This window comes from Phyllobates terribilis, unplaced genomic scaffold, assembly GCF_046119375.1.
Source record: "Phyllobates terribilis strain yellow unplaced genomic scaffold, ASM4611937v1 Scaffold_1__5_contigs__length_1240528914, whole genome shotgun sequence".
NCBI lineage: Eukaryota > Metazoa > Chordata > Amphibia > Anura > Dendrobatidae > Phyllobates > Phyllobates terribilis.
In genome coordinates, this window is record NW_027362761.1 from 1,162,220,977 (window position 1) to 1,162,243,511 (window position 22,535).

Sequence of the window (22,535 nt, forward strand, 5' to 3'; positions counted from 1 at the left end):
AGCAGGCGAGGTATCGGGTACCGAGTATAGGAAAGTCTCTGTCCATTCACCACCAGGTGGCACCCCGAACTGTTCTGGAGACAACTGGAGGTCCTCCGCCTGGTCAGAGGGGTGTAGAGACTCATGGGTAACCTCTGCTTCAGAGTACACTAGGTTGGACTTAGTGGACGAAGCGAGTGAGGTATCAGGTACAGAGTATAGGAGAGTCTCTGTCCTTTCGCTACCAGGTAGCACCCCGAAGGGTTCTGGAGACAACTGGAGGTCCTCCGCCTGGTCGGAGGGGTGTAGAGACTCGGGAGTAACCTCTGCTTCGGAGTACACTAGGTTGGACTCACTGGACGAAGCGAGCGAGGTATCAGGTACAGAGTATAGGAGAGTCTCTGTCCTTTCGCTGCCAGGTAGCACCCCGAAGGGTTCAGGAGACAACTGGAGGTCCTCCGCCTGGTCGGAGGGGTGTAGAGACTCAGGGGTAACTACCACTTTGGGGTACCCATTGTCAGGCTCACAGGACGAAGCGGACAAAGTATCGAGTACCGGGTGTAGAGAAGTCTCTCTCCATTTGTCATCGAGTGGTATCCCGGAGGATTCAGGAGGCAACAGGGGGTCCTCCGCCAGGTAGTAGAGGTGCACAGACTCTGAGGTAACCACAGCTTTGGAGCATCCTTGGACATGCACACCGGTTAAAGTGGGTGAAGCATCTGATGCCGGGTGCAGGAAGTTCCCCTGTGTGGAGTCTGGATGGGCAGAAGTCTCTTCGGGCAGGAGAACTGGTGCACTACCCACGCACATTACCCGTTGGGGCTTCTCCGGGATACAGGGAGATGAAGCTTCAGTAGGGACTTCAAGGTTGGGGTCAGGAGGTCTCAGGGAGGACAGACCCTGGCGTGACGGCTTGCCTCTACGTCTAGCACGTCTGGACTGCCTCTTGAGGTTGGGAGAAGTATTCCGGAAAGCGTAGTCACCCTGTGAGGATTCTGGGTGGGCAGTAGTCTCATTGGGCTGGAGGACTATTGCGCTACCCACACACATTACCCATTGGGGCTGCTCCGGGATATTGGGAAGTGAAGCTTCAGCAGGAGCCTCCGGGTTAGGATCATCGAAGACCATTAGAAAGGCCACCAGGAAGGCTATTAGGTCCAGGAGGATCGGGTCCTGTGTTTCATATAGGGGGTTGATCCATTCCAAGGCATCACCCGCCAGGTAAGACATAATGAATGCCACCTTAACCCGATCGGTGGGAAAACATAGAGGGTAGAACTTGAAGTGTAGCATGCATTGCTCCACAAAAGCACGACTTTGTCTTGGATCCCCATAATAACGTAGCGGATCCGCAGGAACGAGAGCAGATAGATCCATCTGGATGGGTGCGAAATTCGCCTGGAACTCAGCTAAGGAAAAAAAAATTTATTTATTTATTTTTAATGCACGTATTCGCTGGAAAACATCTCAGAGAGTGAAGGCCGTGGGGCTCAACGGGAACCATGGCCTGAGCATGCTGTAATGCACACGCCCGGGCTGAGCGGCGTGTGCGTGTGATTCCACTGGACCGTGCCGGAGAGTGAACGCCTGGAGGGGCGTAACTAGGTATTCACCCGATCCGACCAGGGTCGCACGACGGCATACGACGCCAGTGCACCAAGGAGGAACCGAGCAGAGGGACCAGGTGCTACTCCAGGACAGACCCCAGACACGGCTGTTGACCCACACAGGGAAATACAGGAACAGGCTGGTAGGCTGGCGCACAGACTGGTGGGTATAGGCAGGCACGACGGGTATGCAGGCAGGCGGGTATGCAGGCAGGGGGGTACAGGCAAGCACAGCTAGAGTGCAGACAGGGAGGCACTAGCAGGTAGGAACACAGGCGGGATAGGACCCAGTACACACTGGGACTCAGGAACAATACAGGCAGAGGGGTACAGGCAAGCACAGCTAGAGTGCAGACAGGGAGGCACTAGCAGGTAGGGACACTGGCGGGATAGGACCCAGTACACACTGGGACTCAGGAACAGAACCACAGATGTGGCGGACAAACACAGCAGAGTGAGGCCGCCCAGAGAGGTGAGCGAGAACAGGGCAGGACAAGACCGCCTGGAGCGGTGAGCAAGAGTAGAGCAGGACAAGGCCGCCAGGAGCGGTGAGCAAAGGGTCAGAGCTGAGCGAGACTGCCGGAGCAGTGAGCAAGAGCAAAGCAGGACGAGACCACCTGGAGCGGTGAGCAAGAGTGGAGCAAGACTGCCGGAGCAGTGAGCAAAAGGATAAGAGTGGAGCGAGACTGCCGGAGCAGTGAGCAAAAGGGTCAGAGCGGAGCAAGGCTGCCGGAGCAGCGATCAAAGGAGTCAGAGCAGGCTAGAACCGCCGGAGCGGTGAGCAAAGGAGTCAGAGCAGGCTAGAACCGCCGGAGCGGTGAGCAAAGGAGTCAGAGCAGGCTAGAACCGCCGGAGCGGTGAGCAAAGGAGTCAGAGCAGGCTAGAACCGCCGGAGCGGTGAGCAAAGGAGTCAGAGCAGGCTAGAACCGCCGGAGCGGTGAGCCAAGGAGTCAGAGCAGGCTAGAACTGCCGGAGCGGTGAGCAAAGGAGTCAGAGCAGGCTAGAACCGCCGGAGCGGTGAGCAAAGGAGTCAGAGCAGGCTAGAACCGCCGGAGCGGTGAGCAAAGGAGTCAGATCAGGCTAGAACCGCCGGAGCGGTGAGCAAAGGAGTCAGAGCAGGCTAGAACCGCCGGAGCGGTGAGCAAGGGAGTCAGAGCAGGCAAGGCTGAGCAGGGGGGACAGGGCTCTGTTCACACGGAACAGACAGGAAGGGAAAGGCAGAGCCAGATACCCACAGGGTGCTTGCAGTGAAGTAGCGAGTGGACCACAAACTCACAAACGGGAGTACAGAGACAACAAGCAGGAGTTAGGTACGAGTTCAGGCTCTGCAGAAAAAGGAAGGGAACGTACATAGAGGCAAAACAGGTAAAGGATAGGAGAGAGTTCAGACTGGAACTGAGTGTACGGAGGAGACCGACACTGCAGCGGAATACAGGAGCGGTTCTGGGAATACGGCCCCCAGTGAGGCAGGACGAACAGGCAAGGAGCGTGTTCAGACAGGACAGACAAGATACAGGAGCGGGTCTAGGTAATCGGCCCCTAGAAGGCGGGAGGAACAGGCTAGGAGCGTGTTCAGACAGGACAGACAAGATACAGGAGCGGGTCTAGGTAATCGGCCCCTAGATGGCAGGAGGAACAGGCTAAGAGCGTGTTCAGACAGGCCTGGAAATACAGCCTCCAGGATAGGCAGACAAGAGAACACAGAACGGGACCTGGCACCTTCAGAGTGCAAGCACACACTGAATGAAACACTATGCTCAGGCCGGGATTGATTGGAGCAGCTGGGTAATATACCAGGTGACAGACAGCAATAGGCTGAGGACGCACAAGGGGTGTGACCCACAGCAGGTACAAAAAGCAGGAAGTGATCGGGCGCCGCCCTTAAGCAGCAGAAACAGACACAAACAGACAGCATGGAGGGAAGCCAGAGAGACATTCTGGACTGGAGATCAAGTGTGAGCTCTTGCACAGTGGGAGATGGACCACCATGCAAGGGCGCCGCCAGGTATGTTACATATCTCATAATATTATAATTGAAAAAATGACCAAGTATGGGATTGACAAAGCTGCGGTTAGGTGGATTCATAACTGGCTCAGTGATCGTACTCAAAGAGTGGTAATAAATGGTCGCAAATCCAATTGGAAGAGTGTTTCAAGTGGGGCACCACAGGGCTCTGTCTGTAACAGACACACATTCCTCATCAGCTGTCAATGGCAGATATCAAAATAATCAAAGCTCCAGTTTGCCGGCTGCATTATATAATCAGTAATACGTTTTTCACTGCTCATACAAGCGCTACAACATATGCAGCTTTTAATTCTAGCGGGATGCAATATCGCAAATCAGGCAGTGCTCGTGTAGCGCCCCGAGGGTTCGGCCGCTACAGGGGTATTGCACCTCTGCCAGAGGTGTGATATTCCACTCCCGGGTAAGGATGGAGTATGGACCAGGGCTCAGGTAGCTGCATACAGCACACACACCCCATTTCCGAGGGACAGCTCAACGGTGCTCCCATTAGTATGCAGGCACGACAGACTATGTCCCTGGCTGGAGTGGGGAGGGGGGAGGAAAATCCGGTGATGTAGGAGCAGGAGGGGATGGTTCCTGAGCGTAGATAGGAGCCCATTGGTTGCTGGTCACCTGGGCTCATGTTTTAGAGGAAGGTATAAAAGATGGGCACCCTATTAGATGCGGAGGGGAGTGAGAGCAAAGTCTGTTCAGTCAGAGGAGAAGACAGGGAGCAGAGGCTCTGTAGGAGCTCTGCTCGGGAGTGGGCCTAGAGAAGAGGCCGAGAAAGGAGGAAGAGAAGGAACAGGAGAAGGAACAGAAAAGGAGGAGGAGAGAAAGGAGAAACAGAAGGGCTCAGGAACAAGAAGGTGGAAGGGACCCTAAGAGCCCATGAGAATACCGGGTGAAGGGTCAGGCAGATTAAGGGTACCGGATCCCAAGTTGGTGGAGGAGAAACTACCCTCAGCCAAAGACCGGAGGTCGTGATCATTTATTGTTGCAACACCTCATCAAACCTGCTAGGAAGGCACCATATAGGACAGCAGGGAACGGGGCCACGTTTACCCGCGCAGATCCGCGGCAGCTGGACAAAAGTGGGTCACTGGTGAGGCAGGCCAGAGAAAGGACAAAAGGGGGTCCTGAGCCAGACTTCTGAACTGCCTGGGAGTTGACCGAGCCCCACACCTGGTGGACGCAGCACGGCTCGGACGGTCACTACCTGTACAGAAGTGACCCGGAGCACATGAACTGTGAGTAAAAGACATTGGATTGCAGTACGTTGTCTGTGTACTTTCTCGCTTCTCCAGCACTACCGGTACTGGGACTCCCTGCACCATCACCCCCATCATCCATTGCACAACCCTGGGGCTACACTCTTCCCGTGGGGAGTTAAACAACCTCAGCTGCGTACACCATCAGCCTCAGGGGATTACCTTGCAGCGGCGGTTCATAATAACCGCAATCCACGGGTGGCGTAGTCGGACAACATGAACAGCACATAGCAGACTACCATTGGTCTGACCACCCTGAGCCACGGAACCGGGTTGCCACCACTACCCCCATCGTCTCCTGTTGCCCGGCTCCGAGTACCCCACGGCCCAGGGGGCGAGTCAGATTTGGCGTAGTCGGCAGGATCGTTACCAACCCGCCGCAAACGGGTATTGCGTGCCTGAAAAGAGACTGTTTCACTGTACTAAAGATGGCGCCCGCCCCAGAAGAACGAGCGCCCTAATGTGCGCGCCAAAAGACCACAGGAAGCCACCTCCCATCGTGGGCCAGGTCCCAGAATGGCGCCAAAGAAGGAGCCCGCCCCCAACAGCCATGAGTGCGGCTGTGGAGATGTCTATCAACGTGGGGGGGCTGCCCCTGAAAGTGATTGTCACCAAGTTGCCCCAGGACCACATCCAATGGGGGTGGGAAGAGAAGAAAACTGTGGGGCAGGGCGCGGTCTGGATCAGTCTGGACGGACCGCACCCGGGAATGGAGGATAGATTCAACTGCACCCATACCTTGGCCCGGAGCCTGCTGCAGGCTGAACCGCCATGCAGCCTAGCGGAGATCCTGGCGCAGCTCCCTAGAGATTCGGAGCGTGCGCAAGCTGTGCTGGAGGACCAGGATTGGAGGATGGTCCGGGCGCAGCGGGATGCGCTTGCCAGGTGGAAAGAAGAACTGGCCCGGCAGGCTGGAACCCGCCAGCAGCAGGTATCACCCGCACCCCGGAGTACGCCTGCCTCTGAGGACGGTGAAGGAGGAGTGAAGGCCGGAGACAGCGTCGCGGAGGGAGCCACGAGGACCGAGGCAAGTACAGGGGACGTTACCACCCCAGGGCCAGCAGCTGCAAGCCTGTCCCAGCCTCACGTCGCAGAACCCGAAGCCCCACTCACTGCACCTGTTGCCGCACTGCCACTGCTCCCAGCTACGCCTCAAGCGGCGAGCGCCGCGGCCACGCCCTGCCCGGCGCCACGCCCCTTGACCCCGGGCGCCGTAAAGAGGGAAGCGTCACCGGCCTGGTCGCAAGGCCTAGTTAACCCGGGTGCCGTTACCCAACCAGCGCCCCCTTCCTGGACAGGGCCGCCACCGGACACAACCAAAAGACCCCCGACCTGGTCGCAAGGCCGAGCACCCCCGGGCGCTGCTCCCAGATCGGGGTCCTCCGCTATACCACCGCTGGGCGCGGACCTGTTTGCCCAGCACACTGGTCCAGATGGACTGCCGCTGGAGTGGCCGGCCGAACTGACCAGCGGTCAGCCATGGAAGATCCAGCCCCCGCGCGAGACCCTGATACCTGCTCCGGAGCCTGGAAGAGTCACCCTGCCACCACTAGAGGACGTCCAATTTTAGTGGGACCCCGCTGGTGAGAACTTAATGGGGATCACTCAGGAGACCCGGGCGGACGCGGTCCGTTGTCTGGAGGCCTGCCAACAGCAGCTGGTGACCTTCGAGCGGGAACGGCGAGAGAGGCGCGTTAGGGAGGAGCGGCTCCAGGCCCAGAGTGCCGAGCAGAAGCGCAGGGCCCGTCAAGATCCCCGGGCCGCCCGCGGTCCCCGAGCCACCGGGACCGTGATAAAGTTCCACATGGAGAATGGCTGGGGCTTTATAAGAGATCCAGAAACCGTCGGCGACGTCTTTGTAACCCGCAGGGACGTCGAAAGCCATCTACCTGAGGGACACCGTGGACGTGACCTCTACCCTGGTGATGTGGTCACCTTTACCCAACACGAGGGCGCCAAAGGACCGTACGCCCTCCATGTCCACCAGCTTACCGAGGAAGAACTGCAGCACTACGGCTATGAGGAGAGCCAAGAGGACCCGGATGGGTCTGAAGACTATTCCGAGGAGGATGCGCAAGGAGGACATCGCCACTGAAAAATGGCAGCGCGCAAATGTATATAGTTACCCGTCAGGGTATAAGGACTGTTACAGGAACTGTTTCAAGAGAGTGTGTGGTCCCCGTTGGGACTGTTAAGAGACTGTTACCTGTTTGAACGTTGCCCCTCATCCCTAACCTGGCTGAGGACTGAGAGCAGCCATTCCCCCTTTCCAACCGGCCGAGGACTGGGAACGGCCAATCCCCTGTAAATAGTTACGCTTCCTAAAGCGCCCCCTACTGGTTTTATAACAAGACTGCAACGTTTACCTCGGGACAGAGAGTCCCTCACGTCTAAAAGTTTGCTGCAGTTTTGGCACTTAAAAGAAGAATGAACTCCTGGTCGCAAGTTGCACCGCGGCCAGGATCCAAGAATGTGTTTTGCTTAAAAATGTTTTATATGAAAAAGTTTTTTATGCTGCTAAATAGTAATGTGAAAGTTTTCTATAATGTTTGTGCGACAAAAGAGTTCCGGAGGCATTAGCAAAGTGTTTTATAGTAGTGTAACAAGTGAGGGAAGTGTTTCCCATAAAGGGAATTGAACTGTCGTCCGTTTTCAAATGTGAAAAGTTTTGAAAAGTTTTGCATGTCCTGTACTTAATTGTTTTTGCTCTTTTCCAGCCTGAGGACGTGCTGTGGTTTACCAGGGGGGAATGTAGCGCCCCGAGGGTTCGGCCGCTACAGGGGTATTGCACCTCTGCCAGAGGTGTGATATTCCACTCCCGGGTAAGGATGGAGTATGGATCTGGGCTCAGGTAGCTGCATACAGCACACACACCCCATTTCCGAGGGACAGCTCAACGGTGCTCCCATTAGTATGCAGGCACGGCAGACTATGTCCCTGGCTGGAGTGGGGAGGGGGGGAGGAAAACCCAGTGATGTAGGAGCAGGAGGGGACGGTTCCTGAGCGTAGATAGGAGCCCATTGGTTGCTGGTCACCTGGGCTCATGTTCTAGAGGGAGGTATAAAAGATGGGCACCATATTAGATGCGGAGGGGAGTGAGAGCAGAGTCATTTTTTGGTGCGACACCTCATCAAACCTGCTAGGAAGGCACCATATAGGACAGCGGGGAACGGGGCCCACGTTTACCCGCGCAGATCCGCAGCAGCTGGACAAAAGTGGGTCACTGGTGAGGCAGGCCAGAGAAAGGACAAAAGGGGGTCCTGAGCCAGACTTCTGAACTGCCTGGGAGTTGACCGAGCCCCACACCTGGTGGACGCAGCACGGCTCGGGCGGTCACTACCTGTACAGAAGTGACCCGGAGCACATGAACTGTGAGTAAAAGACATTGGATTGCAGTACGTTGTCTGTGTACTTTCTCGCTTCTCCAACACTACCGGTACTGGGACTCCCTGCACCATCACCCCCATCATCCATTGCACAACCCTGGGGCTACAATCTTCCCGTGGGGAGTTAAACAACCTCAGCTGCGTACACCATCAGCCTCAGGGGATTACCTTGCAGCGGCGGTTCATAATAACCGCAATCCACGGGTGGCGTAGTCGGACAACATGAAAAGTGTTATGTTCTGCTACCAGAGCTAAGGAAAGAGAGGAGATCTGTCCCTACGATAGAACTCAGCTTTATCCCTACGATGTAACAGGGGACCTGATCCTGCGATCAGACCTGCTAAAGTCCTAAGCTAGTCTGTACGGAGACCTATAGATGTGGGGAAGGAATCCCTACAAGTACTAAGGACTGGGAGGAAAATGGGACACCTCCTAACAGAAATAGTAGCAGACAGACAAACAAAATATATAGAACACTGAGGTCCGTAGACCAAGCAAACTAACAGAGTTAGATACAGAGCACAGGCTAGCTAGAAAGTAGTTATACAATGAAGTCCAGCAAAGCCAGAAGGGCGGAGCAGGATTAAATAGGCCAACAAGGTCATGTGACCAGCAAAGGAAAAAACCTAAGAGCAAGGTTCTAACAGTACCCCCCCTTCTAAGAGGATCCTCCGGATCCCCTAGGACCAGGCTTATCAGGAAATCTCCTGTGAAACGCTCTGATAAGTCTGGACGCGGAAACATCATCTGACCTCACCCAAGAGTTATCCTCGGGTCCGAAACCTTTCCAGGCCACAAGATACTGCAAACTACCTCTATACGTCTAGAGTTAAGGATGCGAGAAATTTCATATTCCCCGTCCTCCACCACCGGAGGAACAGAGGCAGAGGCGTCACCATCCGACACAACAGCTTTTTTTAACAGAGAGACATGAAATACCGGATTAATTCTCCAGGAGGTAGGAACCTCCAACCTAACAGCAGATTGGTTGACAACCTGAAGCACCTTAAAGGGCCCTACAAACTTGGGACCCAATTTCTTAGAAGGAATCCTCAACCGCAGATTCCTAGAGGACAACCAAACCATGTCACCAACAGCGAACAAAACCTCCTGTCGTTTCCTATCAAAGTAGTCTTTAGATTTTCTGTTGGCCTCCTGAAGATTACCACGCACATCCGTCCAAACTCTCTCCAAATCACCGGAAAAATTCTCCTCCTCAGGCACGGCAGATCCCAACTTGGAGAACGACCCAAACGACGGATGTCTCCCAGAACAACAAAAAAAAGGTGAACAACCAGCAGAAGATGATGTATGATTGTTCAGAGCAAATTCAGCAAGTGGCAGAAACTCAGACCACCCCTCTTGATTGTCTGCCACAAAACAACGCAAGAACTGCTCAACATCCTGGTTTTTCCTTTCTGTCTGGCCATTAGATTCAGGATGATATCCGGACGAGAACGATAAATGAACTCCCAACCTGTCACAAAAGGCACGCCAAAAACGACCCACGAACTGAGGACCCCTATCAGAAACAATGTCAGTAGGAACGCCATGAAGTCTGATAATTTCCTTGACAAAGGCCTTAGCGAGAGTTTTAGCGCAGGGCAGTTTGACGAAGGGAACCAAGTGACACATCTTGCTAAAACGGTCCACGACCACCCAGATGACAGTAAAACCCTCAGAGGGGGGAAGGTCAGTTATAAAGTCCATAGCCAAATGTGTCCAAGGAGCACTGGGAACCTCCAAAGGACAAAGCAACCCCGCAGCAGGAGTATGTGAGGACTTAGATCTAGCACATATAGTACATTGACGCACCCACTTAATGACTTCCTTCTGCCATCCAGGCCACCAAAAACTGCGACCCACCAGTCTCTTGGTCTCAGAGATTCCGGGATGACCTGCCAACCGAGATTCGTGACACTCAACAAACAAATCTCCCAGGCACAAACAACCTCCCATGAGGAGTGTTAGATGGGGCATTCTCCTGTGCTTTAAGAATCTCATCTTCCAAAACGGAGTCCAAAGCAGCTATCACAACACCTTCTTGTAAAATGTTCTCCTCTTTCTCAGCACCGACTATGGGAGAAAAACTGCGAGACAAGGCATCCGCCTTAACATTCTTAGTACCAGGGATGTAAGTAACAGAGAAATTAAACCACGAGAAAAACAGTGCCCACCTAGCCTGACGGGCATTCAGGCGCTTGGCAGCATCAAGATATATCAGATTTTTATGATCCGTAAGAACCTGAACGGGAAATTCCGCACCTTCCAAGAAGTGGCGCCAGTGTTCAAATGCGAGTTTAATAGCCAATAATTCCCGATTACCAATATCGTAATTCAGTTCAGTCTCCGAAAATTTTTTTGAAAAAAAGGCACAGGGATGTAATCCATCCCCGTTATCCTGAGACAATACTGCGCCAACCCCCACAGAGGAAGCATCAACCTCAACCAAAAACGGCTTAGTCACATCAGGCTGCATAAGGATGGGAGCAGAGGTGAACCTCTCCTTGAGATACACAAAAGCTTCAATAGCCTCAGAAGACCACTGAACCGCATCAGCACCTTTCCTGGTGAGATCGGTCAGAGGTTTGACAATACTAGAAAATTTTTTTATGAATTTTCTGTAATAATTGGCGAAACCTAAAAACCTCTGTATCGATTTCAAACCAATAGGCCTAGGCCATTCCTGTACAGCTTGAACTTTAACCGGGTCCATCTCAAAACCTTCGCTGGAGATAATGTAACCCAAAAAACTAATTCTCTGTACAGCGAACTCACATTTCTCCAGCTTAGCAAAAAGCGAATTGTCCATTAACAACTGTAATACCTCACGTACGCTCCGCCAATGAGACTCCAGATCCGGCGAATAAATCAAAATGTCATCCAAATACACAACCACATTTTTGCCGATCAAAGGTCTAAGGATGTCATTAATAAGATTCTGAAAAAATGCAGGAGCATTAGTAAGACCTAAAGGCATAACCAGATTCTCAAAATGACCCACAGGAGTGTTAAAAGCAGTCTTCCATTCGTCACCCTCCTTCATGCGCAACAGATTGTATGCCCCCTTAAGGTCAATTTTAGAGAACCACTTGGCCCCCATTAACTGGTTAAATAAATCAGAAATCAATGGCAGTGGGTAAGGATTGCATACAGTAATTTTGTTAATCTCACGAAAATCCAGACAAGGACGTAAACCGCCGTCCATTTTTTTTACAAAAAAAAATCCAACCGCCACAGGAGACTTAGAAGGCCTAATGTGACCGGCGGCCAAACTTGTCTGTATGTATTCCTCCAAAGCCTTCCTCTCAGGAATAGTAAGGTTAAATAAACGACTTTTAGGAAGAGTCGCTCCAGGGACAAATTCAATAGAACAATCATAGTCTCTATGGGAGGCAAAACCTCCGATTCCTTCTCAGAAAAAACTCTCCAAAAATCCTGAATAGGAACAGGCAATTCTCCCCTATCCAAAGCTGCAATACGCCCGTTACAACACTTGTCATAACATTTATGGCTCCAGGATTTAATTTCACTGGTAGACCAATCCAGTACAGGATTGTGAAATTTTAACCAGGGCAATCCCAATATTACTGGAGAAGGCAAGTTATTCAAAACTACCAAATCCAATTTCTCATGGTGAACACCATTAATAGTGAGAGGAAATTCACAGACCTTGAGAGTAATATTCTTCAAAGGGGAACCATCCACAGAAACCACAGCAATGGGGGATGATAAAGGTTCGGGTTTTAAATTGAGTCTTTCCAAGAATCCCCCATCAATTACATTCAGAGTAGACCCACAATCGACAAACACCCGAAATTCCATTAATTTTTCCTGAGCAATCGTGGAAGCAGCTAAAAATACACCCTTGGAATTTAAACAGGCAATATGGGCATGACTGACCATTTTTTTTTCTTTCTTCATACGAAGCTCACAGCCTTTAATCAAATGACCAGATTTTCCGCAATAGAAACACAAGCCTTCAAAAAATCTACGGTCTTTTTCTTGAGAGCGAGGTGCCACCGATCCAATCTCCATCGGTTCACCACTGTTAGTACACACATTCTCATAACCAGAAACTGACATAGCAGAGGATTTGCTCTCATTAACCCTTGCACGCAGTCTCCTATCCACCCGTATAGCTAATTGCATAGCCTGTTGCAAATCTTCAGGTGTAGGATAAGCAATTAGCAGGTCTTTAACCCTTTCATTGAGCCCAGCAAGAAATAGACTTTTCAGAGCAGAATCGTTCCACCCTGTTTGAGTAGACCATCGACGGAAATGAGTACAATATTTTTCCACATTACCTGATCCCTGTCTCAAACGTCTTAACTCAGTCTCAGCTGATGCGACACGGTCAGGATCATCATATAATAGCCCCAAAGCAGAAAAAAAACTATCCACTGATCTGAAGCATGTATCACTAGGTTGCAAAGAAAAGGCCCACTCCTGAGGCTCTTTGCGCAAAAGTGACATTATGAACCCTATGCGCTGGGATTCATCCCCAGAGGACTTGGGTCTCAAACGAAAATACAATAAGCAAGCATTTTTAAATGAAAAAAATTCTCGGTGTTCACCAAAAAATAAATCCGGCAAACATACCTTAGGCTCCAAGAAATGTGCTCCAGGACAGTTACTCACGTGCTGACGGAGCTCGGCCACCTCCAGAGAGAGTCCCTGCAGGCGATGAGCCAAATCCTGAACCGACACCATGATGGAACAGAAAAATCTTTCCTTAGAGAATTTGCAGGCTGGACTTACTGTTATGTTCTGCTACCAGAGCTAAGGAAAGAGAGCAGATCTGTCCCTACGATAGAACTCAGCTTTATCCCTACGATGTAACAGGGGACCTGATCCTGCGATCAGACCTGCTAAAGTCCTAAGCTAGTCTGTACGGAGACCTATAGATGTGGGGAAGGAATCCCTACAAGTACTAAGGACTGGGAGGAAAATGGGACACCTCCTAACAGAAATAGTAGCAGACAGACAAACAAACAAAATATATAGAACACTGAGGTCCGTAGACCAAGCAAACTAACAGAGTTAGATACAGAGCACAGGCTAGCTAGAAAGTAGTTATACAATGAAGTCCAGCAAAGCCAGAAGGGCGGAGCAGGATTAAATAGGCCAACAAGGTCATGTGACCAGCAAAGGAAAAAACCTAAGAGCAAGGTTCTAACAGTACCCCCCCTTCTAAGAGGATCCTCCGGATCCCCTAGGACCAGGCTTATCAGGAAATCTCCTGTGAAACGCTCTGATAAGTCTGGACACGGAAACATCATCTGACCTCACCCAAGAGTTATCCTCGGGTCCGAAACCTTTCCAGGCCACAAGATACTGCAAACTACCTCTATACGTCTAGAGTTAAGGATGCGAGAAATTTCATATTCCCCGTCCTCCACTACCGGAGGAACAGAGGCAGAGGCGTCACCATCCGACACAACAGCTTTTTTTAACAGAGAGACATGAAATACCGGATTAATTCTCCAGGAGGTAGGAACCTCCAACCTAACAGCAGATTGGTTGACAACCTGAAGCACCTTAAAGGGCCCTACAAACTTGGGACCCAATTTCTTAGAAGGAATCCTCAACCGCAGATTCCTAGAGGACAACCAAACCATGTCACCAACAGCGAACAAAACCTCCTGTCGTTTCCTATCAAAGTAGTCTTTAGATTTTCTGTTGGCCTCCTGAAGATTACCACGCACATCCGTCCAAACTCTCTCCAAATCACCGGAAAAATTCTCATCCTCAGGCACGGCAGATCCCAACTTGGAGAACGACCCAAATGACGGATGTCTCCCAGAACAACAAAAAAAAGGTGAACAACCAGCAGAAGAAGATGTATGATTGTTCAGAGCAAATTCAGCAAGTGGCAGAAACTCAGACCACCCCTCTTGATTGTCTGCCACAAAACAACGCAAGAACTGCTCAATATCCTGGTTTTTCCTTTCTGTCTGGCCATTAGATTCAGGATGATATCCGGACGAGAACGATAAATGAACTCCCAACCTGTCACAAAAGGCACGCCAAAAACGAGCCACGAACTGAGGACCCCTATCAGAAACAATGTCAGTAGGAACGCCATGAAGTCTGACAATTTCCTTGACAAAGGCCTTAGCGAGAGTTTTAGCGCAGGGCAGTTTGACGAAGGGAACCAAGTGACACATCTTGCTAAAACGGTCCACGACCACCCAGATGACAGTAAAACCCTCAGAGGGGGGAAGGTCAGTTATAAAGTCCATAGCCAAATGTGTCCAAGGAGCACTGGGAACCTCCAAAGGACAAAGCAACCCCGCAGCAGGAGTATGTGAGGACTTAGATCTAGCACATATAGTACATTGACGCACCCACTTAATGACTTCCTTCTGCCATCCAGGCCACCAAAAACTGCGACCCACCAGTCTCTTGGTCTCAGAGATTCCGGGATGACCTGCCAACCGAGATTCGTGACACTCAACAAACAAATCTCCCAGGCACAAACAACCTCCCATGAGGAGTGTTAGATGGGGCATTCTCCTGTGCTTTAAGAATCTCATCTTCCAAAACGGAGTCCAAAGCAGCTATCACAACACCTTCTTGTAAAATGTTCTCCTCTTTCTCAGCACCGACTATGGGAGAAAAACTGCGAGACAAGGCATCCGCCTTAACATTCTTAGTACCAGGGATGTAAGTAACGGAGAAATTAAACCACGAGAAAAACAGTGCCCACCTAGCCTGACGGGCATTCAGGCGCTTGGCAGCATCAAGATATATCAGATTTTTATGATCCGTAAGAACCTGAACGGGAAATTCCGCACCTTCCAAGAAGTGGCGCCAGTGTTCAAATGCGAGTTTAATAGCCAATAATTCCCGATTACCAATATCGTAATTCAGTTCAGTCTCCGAAAAATTTTTTGAAAAAAAGGCACAGGGATGTAATCCATCCCCGTTATCCTGAGACAATACTGCGCCAACCCCCACAGAGGAAGCATCAACCTCAACCAAAAACGGCTTAGTCACATCAGGCTGCATAAGGATGGGAGCAGAGGTGAACCTCTCCTTGAGATACACAAAAGCTTCAATAGCCTCAGAAGACCACTGAACCGCATCAGCACCTTTCCTGGTGAGATCGGTCAGAGGTTTGACAATACTAGAAAAATTTTTTATGAATTTTCTGTAATAATTGGCGAAACCTAAAAACCTCTGTATCGATTTCAAACCAATAGGCCTAGGCCATTCCTGTACAGCTTGAACTTTAACCGGGTCCATCTCAAAACCTTCGCTGGAGATAATGTAACCCAAAAAACTAATTCTCTGTACAGCGAACTCACATTTCTCCAGCTTAGCAAAAAGCGAATTGTCCATTAACAACTGTAATACCTCACGTACGCTCCGCCAATGAGACTCCAGATCCGGCGAATAAATCAAAATGTCATCCAAATACACAACCACATTTTTGACGATCAAAGGTCTAAGGATGTCATTAATAAGATTCTGAAAAAATGCAGGAGCATTAGTAAGACCAAAAGGCATAACCAGATTCTCAAAATGACCCACAGGAGTGTTAAAAGCAGTCTTCCATTCGTCACCATCCTTCATGCGCAACAGATTGTATGCCCCCTTAAGGTCAATTTTAGAGAACCACTTGGCCCCCATTAACTGGTTAAATAAATCAGAAATCAATGGCAGTGGGTAAGGATTGCGTACAGTAATTTTGTTAATCTCACGAAAATCCAGACAAGGACGTAAACCGCCGTCCTTTTTTTTTTACAAAAAAAAATCCAACCGCCACAGGAGACTTAGAAGGCCTAATGTGACCGGCGGCCAAACTTGTCTGTATGTATTCCTCCAAAGCCTTCCTCTCAGGAATAGTAAGGTTAAATAAACGACTTTTAGGAAGAGTCGCTCCAGGGACAAATTCAATAGAACAATCATAGTCTCTATGGGAGGCAAAACCTCCGATTCCTTCTCAGAAAAAACTCTCCAAAAATCCTGAATAAGAACAGGCAATTCTCCCCTATCCAAAGCTGCAATACGCCCGTTACAACACTTGTCATAACATTTATGGCTCCAGGATTTAATTTCACTGGTAGACCAATCCAGTACAGGATTGTGAAATTTTAACCAGGGCAATCCCAATATTACTGGAGAAGGCAAGTTATTCAAAACTACCAAATCCAATTTCTCATGGTGAACACCATTAATAGTGAGAGGAAATTCACAGACCTTGAGAGTAATATTCTTCAAAGGGGAACCATCCACAGAAACCACAGCAATGGGGGATGATAAAGGTTCGGGTTTTAAATTGAGTCTTTCCAAGAATCCCCCATCAATTACATTCAGAGTAGACCCACAATCGACAAACACCCGAAATTCCATTAATTTTTCCTGAGCAATCGTGGAAGCAGCTAAAAATACACCCTTGGAATTTAAACAGGCAATATGGCCATGACTGACCATTTTTTTTTCTTTCTTCATACGAAGCTCACAGCCTTTAATCAAATGACCAGATTTTCCGCAATAGAAACACAAGCCTTCAAAAAATCTACGGTCTTTTTCTTGAGAGCGAGGTGCCACCGATCCAATCTCCATCGGTTCACCACTGTTAGTACACACATTCTCATAACCAGAAACTGACATAGCAGAGGATTTGCTCTCATTAACCCTTGCACGCAGTCTCCTATCCACCCGTATAGCTAATTGCATAGCCTGTTGCAAATCTTCAGGTGTAGGATAAGCAATTAGCAGGTCTTTAACCCTTTCATTGAGCCCAGCAAGAAATAGACTTTTCAGAGCAGAATCGTTCCACCCTGTTTGAGTAGACCATCGACGGAAATGAGTACAATATTTTTCCACATTACCTGATCCCTGTCTCAAACGTCTTAACTCAGTCTCAGCTGATGCGACACGGTCAGGATCATCATATAATAGCCCCAAAGCAGAAAAAAAACTATCCACTGATCTGAAGCATGTATCACTAGGTTGCAAAGAAAAGGCCCACTCCTGAGGCTCTTTGCGCAAAAGTGACATTATGAACCCTATGCGCTGGGATTCATCCCCAGAGGACTTGGGTCTCAAACGAAAATACAATAAGCAAGCATTTTTAAATGAAAAAAATTCTCGGTGTTCACCAAAAAATAAATCCGGCAAACATACCTTAGGCTCCAAGAAATGTGCTCCAGGACAGTTACTCACGTGCTGACGGAGCTCGGCCACCTCCAGAGAGAGTCCCTGCAGGCGATGAACCATATCCTGAACCGACACCATGATGGAACAGAAAAATCTTTCCTTAGAGAATTTGCAGGCTGGACTTACTGTTATGTTCTGCTACCAGAGCTAAGGAAAGAGAGGAGATCTGTCCCTACGATAGAACTCAGCTTTATCCCTACGATGTAACAGGGGACCTGATCCTGCGATCAGACCTGCTAAAGTCCTAAGCTAGTCTGTACGGAGACCTATAGATGTGGGGAAGGAATCCCTACAAGTACTAAGGACTGGGAGGAAAATGGGACACCTCCTAACAGAAATAGTAGCAGACAGACAAACAAACAAAATATATAGAACACTGAGGTCCGTAGACCAAGCAAACTAACAGAGTTAGATACAGAGCACAGGCTAGCTAGAAAGTAGTTATACAATGAAGTCCAGCAAAGCCAGAAGGGTGGAGCAGGATTAAATAGGCCAACAAGGTCATGTGACCAGCAAAGGAAAAAACCTAATAGCAAGGTTCTAACAAAAAGCACATAGCAGACTACCATTGGTCTGACCACCCTGAGCCACGGAACCGGGTTGCCACCACTACCCCCATCGTCTCCTGTTGCCCGGCTCCGAGTACCCCACGGCCCAGGGGGCGAGTCACTCGGATAATCTTTCCAGCCCAATGCCCCCACCTTCCTCAAATAGGTTTATTTCTTTAAGAAATTTTACACAATTAAATTATGGACATGTGCCATGCAAGGAGCACAAGTTATTTTGCCTAAACGTAATTAAACCATAATGTTCTTGCCATTGTTGCATGAAATTTCCTGCTTTTTCCTGCAACTCAGCTGCTGTACTGCATTTGTTTCCCATGCTTAGAAGCTGTAAAATTTCTTGGCATCTTACCTCATATAAAGGGGAAAACTGATGGTGGAGGTTGATTGCAATGCTGTGCCCTTTTGCTCTTGGAGATGCGGTCATATCTATTGAGGAGGATGCATGTTTAGGAGGAGACATATAACTGCCACCTGGCATTGGAATCAGACATAGCACGGAAATATGGAGGCTTCACCGCATAACAAGAATGCTGAAAACATTCACCAAGTAGGCTGTAACGGGTCTGGGAGGCGGAACCTCTGAGCAACTATACAAGGGGGCGGTCCTTGTAAGGAAGCGGGTGGCTCCCAGGGAAGATGGGCAGGTAGTCACGGCAAGTGACAGGGACAGTCTCTGGGTAGAAGGGCAGGTAGTCACGGCAAGTGACAGGGACAGTCTCTGAGTAGAAGGACGGGTACTCACTGCAAGTGACAGGGACAGTCTCTGGGTAGAAGGACAGCAGGCAGGTGGCTGGTGAGCGCTTCCAGGTGAGCGGGCGAGAATCTTTGGACAGGCAGGTGGTCACGGCAAGTGACGGCAGAGCCTCCAGGTAGGCTAGCAGGCAGGCAGCAGGTGAGCGCTCCCAGGTGAGCGGGCAAGAGTCTCTGGACGGGCAGGTGGTCACGGCAAGTGACGGCAGAGCCTCCAGGTAGGCTAGCAGACAGGTAGCAGGTGAGCGCTCCCAGGTGAGCAGGCAAGAGTCTCTGGACAGGCAGGTGGTCACGGCAAGTGACGGCAGAGCCTCCAGGTAGGCTAGCAGGCAGGTAGCAGATGAGCGCTCCCAGGTTAGCGGGCAGACTGGTCCATAGACAGACTGACAGGTGTCGGAAGGCAGACCGTCGGACCGCAGGCTTGCAAGCAGGTAAACGGATATCAGGCAGGTATCAAGCAGGAATCTGGCAGGTGACTGGCAGGTAACTGGTAACGGGACCTGAGGGCTGAAGCAGAGTGAAGGCTTTGCAACAACATTGCTCGGGCACCTCCATTTTGGAGGAGGTGCCTTATATATGGTGAGGTCCTCCGGCCATTGGCTGGGGACTCCTTAGGACGGCGCGCGCGGCCCCTTTAAGAGAGGGGGAGCGCGCACGCGCTCCCTAAGCACAGTGGCCGGGAAGCAGCGCGCGCTGCCAGCAGAGCGGGAGGAGGACGCCGGGCACGGAGTGGAGAGGTGAGGGGAACAGCGTCCCTGCCTAGCAGGAGGCAGGGACGTCGACGCTACATAGGCAGTGAAAGAAATATACTAAAAAAAGATAGAAGCAAGTCCGCTCACCTTGAGGGGTGTGGAGTATGTGCAATCCCGCACAGATCCAGTCAGAGCAGCTGTGATGAGGACTAGGAAAAAATACAAAACGATCCAGCGGGAGCTGCTAAAAAGTTAGTAAAATTTAGCTTTTATTTAGCTTTTAAAACCTGATACTCCACCATATGTTGGCATTAGGCACTATAAGAGTTACCAACTATGCGTTTCAACTTTAGTCTTAATCATGGTCAGATCATGATTAAGATTAACGTCGAAACGCGTAGGTCGTAACTCTTATAGTGCCTAATGCCAACATATGGTGGAGTATCATGTTTTAAAGGCTAAATAAAAATCTACTGTTCCTATCTACAGTTGCTACGTGACTTACCTATGGTGCAGTGCACCTTCGAGATCAAAGACAAGTCAAAAGAGTGGCCCACGTTTTCCTGCACATAAAGCACAAAGCAAGCATCCCTTTCTGTGAAAAATAATGGTGGCTGGGTATCTTCCAACAAGGTTTAGAACATGCCTTTGATTCGCCCCCTGGGCCGTGGGGCACTCAGATACGGGCAGTAGGGGAACGATGGGAGTAGTAGTGGCAACCCGGTTCCGTGGCTCAGGGTGGTCAGGCCAGTGGTAGTCCGTTATGCGCTGATTATGTCCGACTACGCCACCCGTGGATTGCGGTTATTAGGAACCGCCGCTGCATGCAGACCGCTGGGGCTGATGAGTTGTGCAGCTAGGGTAGTGTGACTCCCCACGGGAAGAGTGCGGCCCCAGGGCAGTATAATGGATGGTGGGAGTGATGGTGGTGAGAGTCCCAGTACCGGTAGTGCTGGAGGCGCGAAGGAGCACACAGACAACAGGTTGCAGTCCAGGGTCTTTACTAAAACAGGTACACTGACCCATAAACAATCCCGGCTAGGAGGGGACCTGGATGTCTGAGAGCAATGGGGAAATTAGCCCTGGTCAGGGTGAGGGTGTAGGCCTACCGTGCTTTCTGTGCTCCTTCTGGCTATCTCCTCCTTATAGGGTAACAGCCCACATTTCCGAGCTTTCCATGTACTCTCGCCTGTATGGCCTGCGACGTGGGTTCCTTTCTGCTCCCGGCCTGGTACGGCTTTACTGGTCCCTTCTGTTGTGGCAGAGCCTCCAGGTTTCTTAGGCCAAGGAACATACAGTCCCCTGCGGACTGGTTATCTGCTGTGGGATGTGGAATCCTCCCAGCCTCAGACACCAAAGTCTGGTAAATGAAGTCCTTTATCTGCCAAGACAGGCTCACTTCGCCTCTTGTCTCTGGCTTGTGGCTCTCCTCCTGCCACACTTCCTCTTAGGTGCAATACAACTTTCTGTCCCTGCTCTGCTCCGGGACAAGTCTCAGTACTGAGACAGGTCATCCAGTTCTCTCTAACCCTGCCCCCAGCACCAGCTTTTATAGGGGCAGCCTGCTCCCCCTACTGGCCTGAGACAGGAGGTACTGCATGCTAATGTTCCCCTGACTAGAGAACCTCCCCCTTGCTCTCAGACACAGCTTTATTACATTTTGTGGCATCCAGGCCAGGGTGACACACCTTCATTTCTCGAAAGACAGCAGACTCTACTACGTGGTACGGTAGCGAATTCACCATCATCAACTTTACCAGGTTGTGAGGTTTGTATACAAGCAGTTATCTTCAAAGGTATGCCTGTTTACTTGATAATATGAAAGATAGATATCTGGCAGTGCCATGGAAAAGGAGGAGTAATTGGAGTGTGACAAGCAGTGTGTCATGCAAGGTGTGGGAAAGACTTAGTGCAACAAAAAGGGAAGAGGGAAAGGGAGCCCAGACTCTAGGGAAAAGGGTGAAGTGGAGACCTCCTAAGTTGATCTAGCGTCACCCTGTCTCCCCTAAGGTCCCTGTATTGGCTCTTCACCAATCGCCGCATGCGTGCTTCGGCCTGTCTTTCCCTGGCGTATGACTAAGGCTAGGGAAGGGAGGAAATGAGCACTAGTCGATCTACACTAAACACTATAGACAAAAGGGGTGGACAAACAATAGCTTAGCTTTAGACGAACTCCAGAGAAATGCGTACACGTCCTCAAGCTCAAGAGAGGACGACGTACTGCTCTTGCTAAAGCTTTCTCAGGTAGTAATGAATATCGCCAGCACCTCCCTCTGAAACACAGCAGGTATTTATACACCCAGGCAGGGTGTTAATTAGCCAGAGGGAGGTAGCCACTGGGTCCTAGAGACAGCCTTTAAGAAGATGTCTGTAATGCCAACCGTAGAGATCTCCTGCAACCAGCTGCAGGGCGACTGTCTGTCACCTCTGACACACCTATGACACAGTGGTTGTGGATGACAATGATGGTGATGATGACATTGACCCTGTACTATTTGAGGATGCGGCCAGGCTACAAGAAAGATGATCATAAGGAGAAGGGGGGGGGGCAATTTTAGACCTGCTCAAATTGCTGGCTGGCTTTTCGGAAAATAAGCATGTGATGTTGCTTCACTTGCTTATGTCTACCCATAGTTCCTAGTCTAAGCAAGCCTGGATGCTCATGGCTCATCTGTTGTTAACATGGAGAAGAATTTCCACAGTCAAGATGCCTGCACATCGGACTCTCCACCACCATGACCATTACCAAACCTTTCAGGCACTGATGAGCCACCTGCATCAACAGCACATGCGGCATCTTCTGCTCCCAAGCTGACCACAGAAGAAGCTAATTTTGCCTTTGAGGATCTTTTGGTAGCACGTTGCCTCTGCTATTTATCAGATCTATTCACTGCTCTCTACCTTTTACGTGTGCATTTCAGTTAATTTTTTTGTTATTATTATATGATTATAATTTTTGCTCTTCATTGAAAGTCTTCCAAAGCTGAAGAAATAAGAAGAGTAGAATTTAATGGATTTTGTCTACCAAATGTAATGTTCTTAAGTTTCTAATCCAAACATACATATGAGAGCACACAACATAAGATTTGTGAATAGTCACTGTGC